The sequence below is a fragment of the Trematomus bernacchii genome, unplaced genomic scaffold (genome assembly GCF_902827165.1).
Source record: "Trematomus bernacchii unplaced genomic scaffold, fTreBer1.1, whole genome shotgun sequence".
NCBI lineage: Eukaryota > Metazoa > Chordata > Actinopteri > Perciformes > Nototheniidae > Trematomus > Trematomus bernacchii.
The window spans coordinates 43236-54033 of record NW_022987614.1 but is presented as its reverse complement, the minus strand read 5'-3'; positions in this window follow the sequence as shown (position 1 = coordinate 54033).

The following is a 10798-nucleotide window of genomic DNA, read 5'->3' as shown; positions in this document are numbered from 1 at the left end:
AACGAAAACAGCCAAGACACATATTGAGCCCAGAAAATGAATGTTCTTAGGGCTGTAAATATAATAAGCCTTTGTCTAAAATAGACAACATTGTAACTAAGGAGATTTAAACTATACAGCGATTCTGCACTCGGTCAATCAGCTGCTCTTCATTTTCTTTCCTGCTATATTCAATGAGTGATACAAATATTTTTTACCATACGTTCTGAATAAAACTGATACTGTTGGACTCGGTACTAGTTGACTGCTACCAGAAATAAAAGGAAGTACTTTACTGTGTACTTTGTGAGTAATCCTCTGTCAGAGTCCCCTCCATAGTACATAATGCATGTTTTTTGCTATCTTTGATGAATGATAAAAGGGTCATTCCAGAATTGGAGGACAATTTAGACACCAACATTTTTGAAAAATGAACCTTTCATTTGATTATTTTTTGTTATGTATTTAGGAAAAACAGATAATAAACCATAAAAAAAAAGTGATTTGCCCAGCTAAGGCATCAAATGTATATTTTCCAATGAAGAATTAACCCTGTTACTCTAATTATAGTAACAGGGTTGCAAGTAACAGGGTTGCAAATCAATGCTAATTTTAGCTTTTACCTCAGGAATTAATGCTAGCTGCACAATGTAATGCTATTGTCAAGGAATGGACACACTTTATATTATATTTATATTTATATATATTTAACAAAAGAAAGATACATTCGAAATTAATTTGTTTTTGTCTCATAATTTGAGTAACAGGGTTGCGTTTGTATGAGTGCCACACTCCTTCAAGAGTGACAAGATTGGAAATATATTACAAATAAAAGAGAGGACTTAGTTTTGGTCTACCCATGGTAGTAGCACGTGGCTTGCTGATGTGCTTTCCACTGTGTCATGCGACAAACAGTTTTTTCACTTCCTCTGCCAAGCTAAAAAGGTTTCGGTAACAGGGTTGTGCGCATGTTGAGGGACACACCTTCTGTGCAAAATTACTGTTATTTAAAATGTGTTTATGATTTAACAAATTGATTTTACCATTACAAGACACATATATCAATAGAATAATACCAAAAAAGTAAATAAAAACCCTATTTTAAATGTTATAGTTGGTCACCAAGAAGCTGGGACAAGAGAAAAGGGCAATTTTAGGGGGTGTTCGAGAGCTATTTGATATTTTAAATAATATTTTGAAACCACTTTTTCTACAACTTTATATGCATCTTGTCTCAAGACAAGTATATTTAACACAACAAGTGCATGTCTTAGCTTTTTGGGCATGGATTATTAGATTTTTTATATGGGGGACATGAAATGTCCTCCAATTCTGGAATGACCCAAAAATAAAATGTTACCATTAGTTCTTAATGAAATTGATACGGTTTGACTTTGTATTACTAAGCCTACTACTAACAATACATTGAAGTACTTTTACTGTGTATTTTTTGAGAAATACTCTGTCAAAGTCCCCTCCTGAGAACAAAATCAAGCCACTTCTTCTAAATTTGATGAGGGAAAAAAATATTTTTTGGGTGATTTAATGGGTGATGTAACATTAATGACAGACATAATATGAGGTCCTTGGCACTCTAGAGGGGTCATTTTGTGATCATGGGGCATCACCCTTACAGCATCAGGACAATATCATATGGAGTCAGATACTGGAAGTGGGCTGGAGGCGTTAACTGGGACTGATGGAAGGATGAGGCTGATGAGACTGAAGAATCTGCGAGGAACGAACTAGCGGCAGAGGAATAATTATATATTAAAAGACAGCAGCATCATAAGAGGGCAACCATGTGACAGAGTGTGTTACTTTGCTGAAGGATATTTGTGACCAGCTATCCATTCCAGGCCAGACTCTAAAGACTTTCCAAGGTGTGAAAATGCTGCTGCCGGAGTACTGACTGGAAGTATTGCTGATATCATGTCTACCATCCTCTTAAAATACTCTGTCCAACAATATCAGTCTCAGGAAGAAATGTTTTTTAACGCTTATTAAAAGAAAACATGCATTCTTGTACTCAGGAGGGGACATTGACAGAGGATTACTGGAAAAGTACACAATAAGTACTTCATAGTACTTGTGGGGGTAGTTTCAGTAGTACTGAGTCCAACAGGATCAATCTCACGAAGAACTAATGGCAACAAAAAAGAATTCCCTCATCAAACTTAGCAGAAGTGGCTTGATTTGGTTCACAGGAGGGGACTTTGACAGAGTATTTCTCAAAAAATACACAGTAAAAGTACTTCAATGTATTGTTAGTAGTAGGCTTACTAATACAAAGTCAAACCGTATCAATTTCATTAAGAACTAATGGTAACATTTTATTTTTATCATTCATCAAAGATAGCAAAAAACATGCATTATGTACTATGGAGGGGACTCTGACAGAGGATTACTCACAAAGTACACAGTGAAGTACTTCATTTTATTTCTGGTTGCAGTCAACTAGTACCAAGTCCAACAGTGTCAGTTTTATTAAGAACTTGTGGTAAAAAATATTTGTATCACTCATTGAATATAGCAGGAATAAAAATGAAAAGCAGCTGATTGACCGAGTGCAGAATCGCTGTATACAGGGGCGGACTGGGACTACAAATCAGCCCGGGACTCTCGACCGGCCCACTTCGGTACCGCCGGCCCACCTCGGTACCGCAAGTAAGCGGCCCACCTCGGTGGTGCCGCAAGTAAATACCGCGAGGAAATTGTCGACGGGGGGGGAGGGGGGGTGAGCAGTGACTTATCCGACCGGCCCACTTCAGTACCGGCCCATCGGGATTCGTCCCGAACGTCCCCTGGCTGTATATATAGTTTAAATCTCCTTAGTTACAATGTTGTCCATTTTAGACAAAGGCTTATTATATTTACAGCCCCTAATAACATTTATTTTCTGGGCTCAATATGTGTCTTGGCTGTTTTCGTTTTGATCGCTAAATTCACCTTGTTTATAATATTATCACTATAACCATGGGCGTCGCAACCATTATATGAGGGTGGGACAAGTCCCCCCCACTTTTTCAAATGATTAGTTTGGACCCCCCCACTTTTACTATGCGGAAAGTCCGTGAATCGGTCTATTCACTCGCCGCTCTTTGCAGAGCGCTGTGTCAGTGCTTCACTATCAAATCCATTCCACTTGCTTATTGAGATAATGCCCAAATCAATGAAACTCCGTACCATGTTTTCACTGCTACTTTGTACCAAGGCAGATTCTCACATAGCGCGCGCATGTTCAAGGAGTGTTGTCATAGTTGGACAGCTCATATTCTGTTGTATGAAGGATGCCTGGTAGCGGAGGTAAGGCACACACACCAAATGTTCAGGAAATGGTTAATACAGCGAAATCAAAGCTGACTATCTCTTGGTTTGATATGTTTTCTCCCCCAGACAACATGGACATAAGAACATTTTTTGCAAAGAAGAGGAAAGTAAGTCATCAGCTGGTAGCAGTTAATCAGTTAACACTGTTAACTTAACAGTGATGGCGGTGGTGGGGCGGCAAATGCGTCTCACTTCTGGAGAGGAGTTTCGTCTTTATGTCATGATAGAGAAATACAAATACTGAATAGTTTAGATGAGAAAAGGCATCGAAATGCCAGGTTACTAGTATTTATCATGTAAACAGGGAACATGAATAACCCGATCTCTCTGCTCATGTAAACACATCATAACCGGGATAATACTCTTAAACGGCTTACTGATGTCCATGTAGAGACGCAGTCAGTGTGTTTTACTGGAGCCTCAGTTCGATACGAGATTATTTTCTGAGTTCTTTAATTTAGGTACTCTCTCTCAAAATGGTAATGTGCATTATGTTTTAATTATACTTCTTATCATTCAGAAGCTTTTTGTGTGTGTTTATGTTTTACTGAGTGCTTATAGGCAATTTCCATCCCAGTATTCAGTTAACTATTTATTTCTGTGCACATTACATAGACTAGCTAATATTCTACCTACTGCTTGGGACTTTGAGTCTTCAAAATGTCAAAATGTCTAATGTCACAGACTGGGACTTACTTTAGAGTCAGTTGTATTTACATTCAGTATGACTTGTTATGATTCAATGTGAAAGAGTATACTGCTCAATAAATAATTATCACTTCACCACCTCTCTTGACATCTAGGCGCTTGAGAGTGAGTCAGAGGCAGAATGCAGGGACAGTGGAGAGAGGTCCATTGCTGAGGTGAGTGATGAAAGGGAAATGACAGTTTAGAGTAAATTGTGATGTGGACTCTCATCCCAGGATTTTAAGGAAATCAGTGGGGATCTTGAACAGGAAACATTTCAGTCAAGGGTCATCATATGACCAATATAGACAGAAGAGCAACATTTATTTGAACATTTAAGTCAATGATACCATTCCTAGGTGAACTTAACATCCGTATGGAGTCAGATCAGTCTCAATATTAATAAATGCTCACAGAAGGATTCACAAATGTATTTTGCGATTTATATATAAATGACTCTCCACAACAATATCTCTCAATGCACTCACAAATATTTATTGTTGTATATAAATGTACAAAAAATGGGCATTTAAACTGCTTTTTATTAATTCAAAGACGGCTCTGATTAATAATCAATTTTTTTTCGCCCCCACACCCCCCGTTAAAAATGTCCCCCCCACATTCAGGATGCTTCCTACGCCCATGACTATAACACTGACCAAGATCGCTGGATTGCGAGAAACACCTGTCATCAGACTGGCAAGGGCTGTTCCATGCTCTGCTCAACCTCCCGTCTTCCCAATGGACTCAGTAGCGCCCCCTGCTGCCGTGTAGCATGTGTGAGTGAGCATGTGTGACTGTGTATGAGCCAGCCACGGCGGAATATTACTGCCAAAAGTCATGTGACTCACTCACGTGACTTTTGGCAGTAATATTCCGCCGTGAGAAGAAAACGTTTTGTACTTGTAAAAAAAGTTTTGTAGTTGTAAAAAAAAGTTGTGTACTTGTAAAAACCTAAGCTGAATTTGTCTCTGAAACATGATTTATTAGAAAAATGTTATGTGTTTGTTTGATAGATACGTTTTTTTCTTTGCAAAAACTAAATTCATTAGTTTGTAGATGGTGTTTTGTATTTGCAAACCACATTGTGTTTGTTAGTGAATCATAAGGCATTTGTAAAACCTGTTTTAGTTTGTTTGTGGAGTTATTGCAGAAATTAGCTCCATAGTAACGGCCCCTACACACGGCTGCGTGCGGTGACTCTTCAACGCTTCTGCCCATTCACTTTGAATGGGGGTGACGTCACGATTCGCCGAACTGCATTCTGGGAGCAAAGCGTAGCTCTTCTCGCGGTGCTCGCTGCAAAAGTAGAGCAATGTTCTACTTTTGAAGCTGAGGCGGAGGCGGCAGCCAATCAAATCCCGCGTATGCAAATCTGACAGTTCAAGCGCTAGCCAACAAACCGCGTGTATGTTGGGAGAGCCAGACCGCAGTTCATTTCCCATATTTGCAAAAATGGAGGAGAAAATTATAGTGGCGGGTAGGGAATCACCCGGTACTATATGACCAGTCCCTCTTCACATACAGAGATACAAACCGGAAGAGCCAGGCATGGAGGGAGGTGGCAGAAACAGTGGGTGAAACTGGTAGGTTTTCGCCTGTCTGGGAGTTTATATCCCGTGTACTTCGTTTGAATGGACAGCTAGCAAGCATAGACAGTATATTTAGCCAGCATGGATGTAGCATGAATGTTGCATAAAATAGCACCATAGACATTAATGTCATACATGTTCATCATATAAAGTGTGACATGTAAAACCTTTTATGCAATTGACAGTGATAAAGGGATTTGGTTTTCATTAATGGAGGAACAATTTAGTAAATTCTTCAAGTAATTCCAGAAATTAACTTTATTATATTTCATTTCATTTAATTAGAGGAAGTATGCAGGACAAAATGGAAGTCACTGAGGGACAGATTCAGAAAGGAGAAAACAAGGGAGAAAGAGGCAAAGAGAAGCGGGGCAGGGTCATCCGGGGGATATAAGCCCTGGCGTTTCACGGCAGTGATGGGGTTTTTAACCCCATTTATCATTGACCGTGAGACGTCCAGCAATGTCCCCCGGCAAACCCTGCCTCCATCCAACCTGGTGCCAGAGGCAGAGAGCCAGCTAGAAAGCCAGCCAACAGTCAGCCAGCCAGCCGACAGTCAGCAAGCCCAGGCAGGGGAGACAGGACAGGAGGAGGAGGCGATTGTAGAGGACCGGGACCGGGGAAAAAGGAGAAGGGGAAGGGAGATGTCCTCCTTTGAAAAAGGCTTGATGTCAGCCATCGGTCCTTTGTTCATGCCACCACCACCACCTCAACCTCCACCTCCACCACCCCCACCTCCACCACCCCCACCAGTAGTGGTGTTGGTGGAGGATGAGTTATTTTTCAGGAGCCTCTTGCCTGCCATGCGAAGGCTGTCGATTGCAAAGAGGAAAAGGGTGCGATTTGAAATATACAAAGCAATTTTTGAGGCAGAGCAGGAGATGGAAGAGAACTGATTTTTTTTTTTTGTAATTCACACACATACTACACCACACTACATGTTTTACACTTATCCACTCATCACACACTTACATGAATAAAAGTTATTTAAAAAGTATGTTATGTCTATACTGTGTCTTCACTTGTTCATGTGGTTTGTCAGTTGCAACATAGCAGAAGCTTCATGTATGTTGATATATAATGTGCTGTCTTCTGTACAATTGTCCATTTGAAAAACTATTGAAATTATGAGTGGTTTATCAGTAAAAACAGGGCTGAAGGAAAAAGGTTGTTAGCAATATCATAATATCAATTCAAGAAACATGTTTATTAGGAATGTTGTATTTTTAAATGGCTCATTTGGAATATTTGCTTTTTAAAGAAAATATGGGTAGCTCTTAAAAGAGCTTTTGGTTTGGAGGCTCTTAAAAGAGCCATGGTGACCCTACACCACATACTGCTGCCATGGCACTGCACCCTCCTCATTAAAATAGGAGCAGAAGTTCTCCCGCAGTTGGAGCGATCTGCGTGTGGCATTGTTGGAGCCCATCCTCGGTGCATCACACAGGGTTGGAGATCTGGAGCTTCATCCGTGGAGTCCTCGAGAGATGTGCGTGTTTTCCTTCCCATATCTTCCTGCGGAGGAAGTTGTGCAAACACACAGGCGGCCTTTCACACACAACTCTGTTACCTCCGGGCTGGTGGTAATGACACGCCTGACATTCTCCACCGAGATGAGAGGATGCCCAAACGCACATTCAACCACCAACCGGGCCGGCTGAGGCGGTGGTTTGGGTGGTTAGTTTTTGGGAGTTGTACATCCTCCTCTCGCATGTGATCTGGCGTCCAGGGATATGGACGCAGAGGTTGTCCAGCAGCGGAAAGCTTAATCTCCAACAAAGACATGGGGAAGAAGGCCCAGCCGCTCTGCTCCTGGGGAGACGGTGTCAGGTGGTAGCTGCAGACTGCCATCTCGGAGGCTCTCTCCAAAAGCAGAACTCTGCAGGCTCCCACTCTCGCTGCTCCTTCCAAATCCTCCAACATCCACTACCCTGAAGAGGTACTGGGCATCCACGACAGCCAGTAGTACCAAGGAGTGGGTGGACTTGTAATTGAAGTAGAGGGACCCAGAATTTGCTGGAGCCTGGGTCACCACGTGCTTCCCATCAATGGCACCAACACAATTTGGAAAGTTCCAGATCTCCTGAAACTCAGCAGCGATGGCTCTCCAGTCCTCCATCTGTGGTACCGGCATGGTCTCCTCAACCAGGGCGGTCCAGATGGCACCCGCAACCTCCCTGACGATGACAGCCACTGTTATATGACCAACCCTATAGCTGAATGCTATGGTCCTGTATGAGTCACCGGTTGCCAGGTACCTGAGAAAAAAAGTAATATACATGATTTAAAAAAATAAAACAATTTCAGACCCCACACATGCACACACACCACAGACACACACAGACCACAGACACACACACATACCACAGACACACACACAGACCCCACACAGACACACACACACACACACACACACAGACACAGGGGAGCAATACTGTGTTAACCTAGCTATCTTAATTAATGTTATCCATCTGAACTAAATCACAGACTTCATTCATCATTCATCCATGGCATGCATTCTCTCTCTTTCTATACAGAGTCAGATTAAAGAAGTAGAAATACACAAAACATACCGTAGGCAGATGGCGAGTCGCTCGGCGGGTCCGATTGACAAACGCATGTTGGTGTCCGCCTTTGTTATCAGTGGACCCACTTTGCCGAGCAACTCGTCGAAATGGCCTTTGCTCATTCTGAAGTACTGCAGAAACAGTTCGTCATCCAGACGGAGCTCTTGGACCAGAACGTGGTATTCTCCCCGTTGCAGACGTTTTCGGAGTATCGGATGTACCCAACAGCGACGCACACGACGTCGCCTCCCGAGATACAATGCATATACCAATGCCACCCTTGCTACCAAACCGGCATCCATTTTGGCTAGAGTGGATAGAAGAACCGGGCTTTTTTGCTTTGTATGTCCGGGGCGGGATATTCATGTGATTGGTTGTTGGTCGCGTTGCTCGCGGAAACTCCCCAAGCTCAAGACACGCCCACCGCCAAGCGGCAACGCACGCCGCTGTATGTAGGCTGCGTAAGGGGAATACTTACTTCCGGGTGTACAATTCTCCGTTATCCAATGGGAATGGACGCTCACATTGCCTTTAACAGCCTCCGACACAAACGAATGCCGTGCTTCCCTAAGCGTCAAATACCGACGCCGATGGGAATACATTGCAATCAGTTGAAAGCTCTTTGCGTCCGTTTATGAAGCTGAAGGAGCCTCGGCGCGTCACAACTGGACGCCACGGGACCCTGACCAAGCGTCGCTCCTGGACGCTTAGGGAGTGAGAGTGTGTTGATGAAGCATATTAACAGCAATGTGCCAAAACACATGCGAATGAAGAGAAATCTACACCAACCTGACGAGACATGAGCAGGGTTTACTAAAAGAGCTGCATCAGCTAAAAGGTGTTCACGTGTTTTTCCGCAAAAGAAATCTGAACACACATTTTTAAAACACTTGTTTTTAATAAACATTAATAGAAGAAAGCAGCTCATTGTTGTACGTTCTTATACGACTTGCATGAGATATAATTAGAAGTTAATATATAATTAGAAGTTAATTAGTTGGACATATACAAGCAGTTAAGCCACCATGATACATTAGATGGGTGTTTGGCTGATGTGGGGGATGTAGAGACAATTATTATTGGAGACTGGAACACGGATATGCAACGTAAAGACACGTCCGTCTTCAAGTCCTTCAGTAGGATTTGTGATCTGCACGGCTTCAGCCAGCTAATCACCCAACCCAGGTTTGTGTTGTATGTGAAACAACACAAACTACCATTGATCTCATTCTGACCTCTGACAGGTCCAGGATCTCCAGTAAAGGGGTTATAGCATGCGGTTTAAGTGATCATTATATGATATTCTGTACCCGCAAAAAGCTAAACAAAAGGCCGGCTGTCACAAAACAGTCATATCTAGAGACCTCAAAAACTACTCTAGCGAGGCCTTTAACCTAGAACTGGAGAGCCTGGACTGGTCAGATGAGCTCAGTGGTACACAAGTTGAAGAAATATGGCTTGGTTTCAAAAAGAAATTCACTGCAATACTCAATGATTTGGCCCCCCTAAGAACAACCAGGGTAAAAAATCGCGCTGAGCCGTGGATGCACTCCGGCATACTGACCGCCATGAAAACCAGAGACAAAAAATGCTCTGAGTTTCATAAAAGTCAGTCAATGCTTTCCAAAAGCACGAGCAGTGAACTCCAGGCCCACGTGACTGAACTAAAAATTGAAAGAAACAGACTAAGAAATGACGTAAGCTCCATGATCAAAATTGCCAAAAAGAATTTCATCAATGTCAAAACTGAGGAAAACAAAAATAAACCCTGTGAACTTTGGAAATTACTCAATAACCAGCTTGGCTGCAGTAAAAAACTCAAAACGAGATTTTCAAACTTAAACATAAAGACAGATAACAGGCTCATCACAGACAAACTGGATGTGGCCAAGTACTTGACATTTTTTTTCACAAACATAGCCACAACTCTTGTAAATAAATTACCCTCCCACTCAGGGCTTTTTGGAGTGGATCACATCATGACCTACTACAAAAACCTAGGGGTACGCAAAGATGATTTCAGTCTAGCAAGGGTAACAACAGCAGAGGTACTCATTAAACTGAGCGCCCTCAAACCTAACACGGCCACTGGCCACGACAATATCCCCTCCAAATTCCTCAGAGACACAGCAACCGCCATCTCACCAGTCATAGCTCACATAATTAACCTCTCCATAAAACAGGGAAAAGTACCCAAAGACTTCAAAATTGCAAGAGTAACCCCCCTGCACAAAAAGGGCAGCAAATTGGACCCAGGCAACTACCGCCCTGTTTCTATACTTACCTCCATCTCGAAAGTCATGGAAAAAATAGTATATGAACAGGTCGAAAAGTACCTCGCGGAAAAGAAACGAATCTATGAATTTCAATCTGGCTTTAGAACATCCCACTCCACTGACACATGCCTTCTTTATTTGAACGACCACATCAAACAAGAAGTGGACGAGGGTAAATACTGCGGCATGGTGATGCTGGACCTACAAAAGGCTTTCGACACTGTCAATCACCCCATTCTGATTGACAAGCTTAAAGCAATTGGTTTTGATAAACTATCGGTGAGCTGGATGCAATCCTACCTGGAGGGGAGAGAACAGATGGTGGAGGTAAACGGTACTCTGTCCCCCCCCCTCCCAGTGAGCTGTG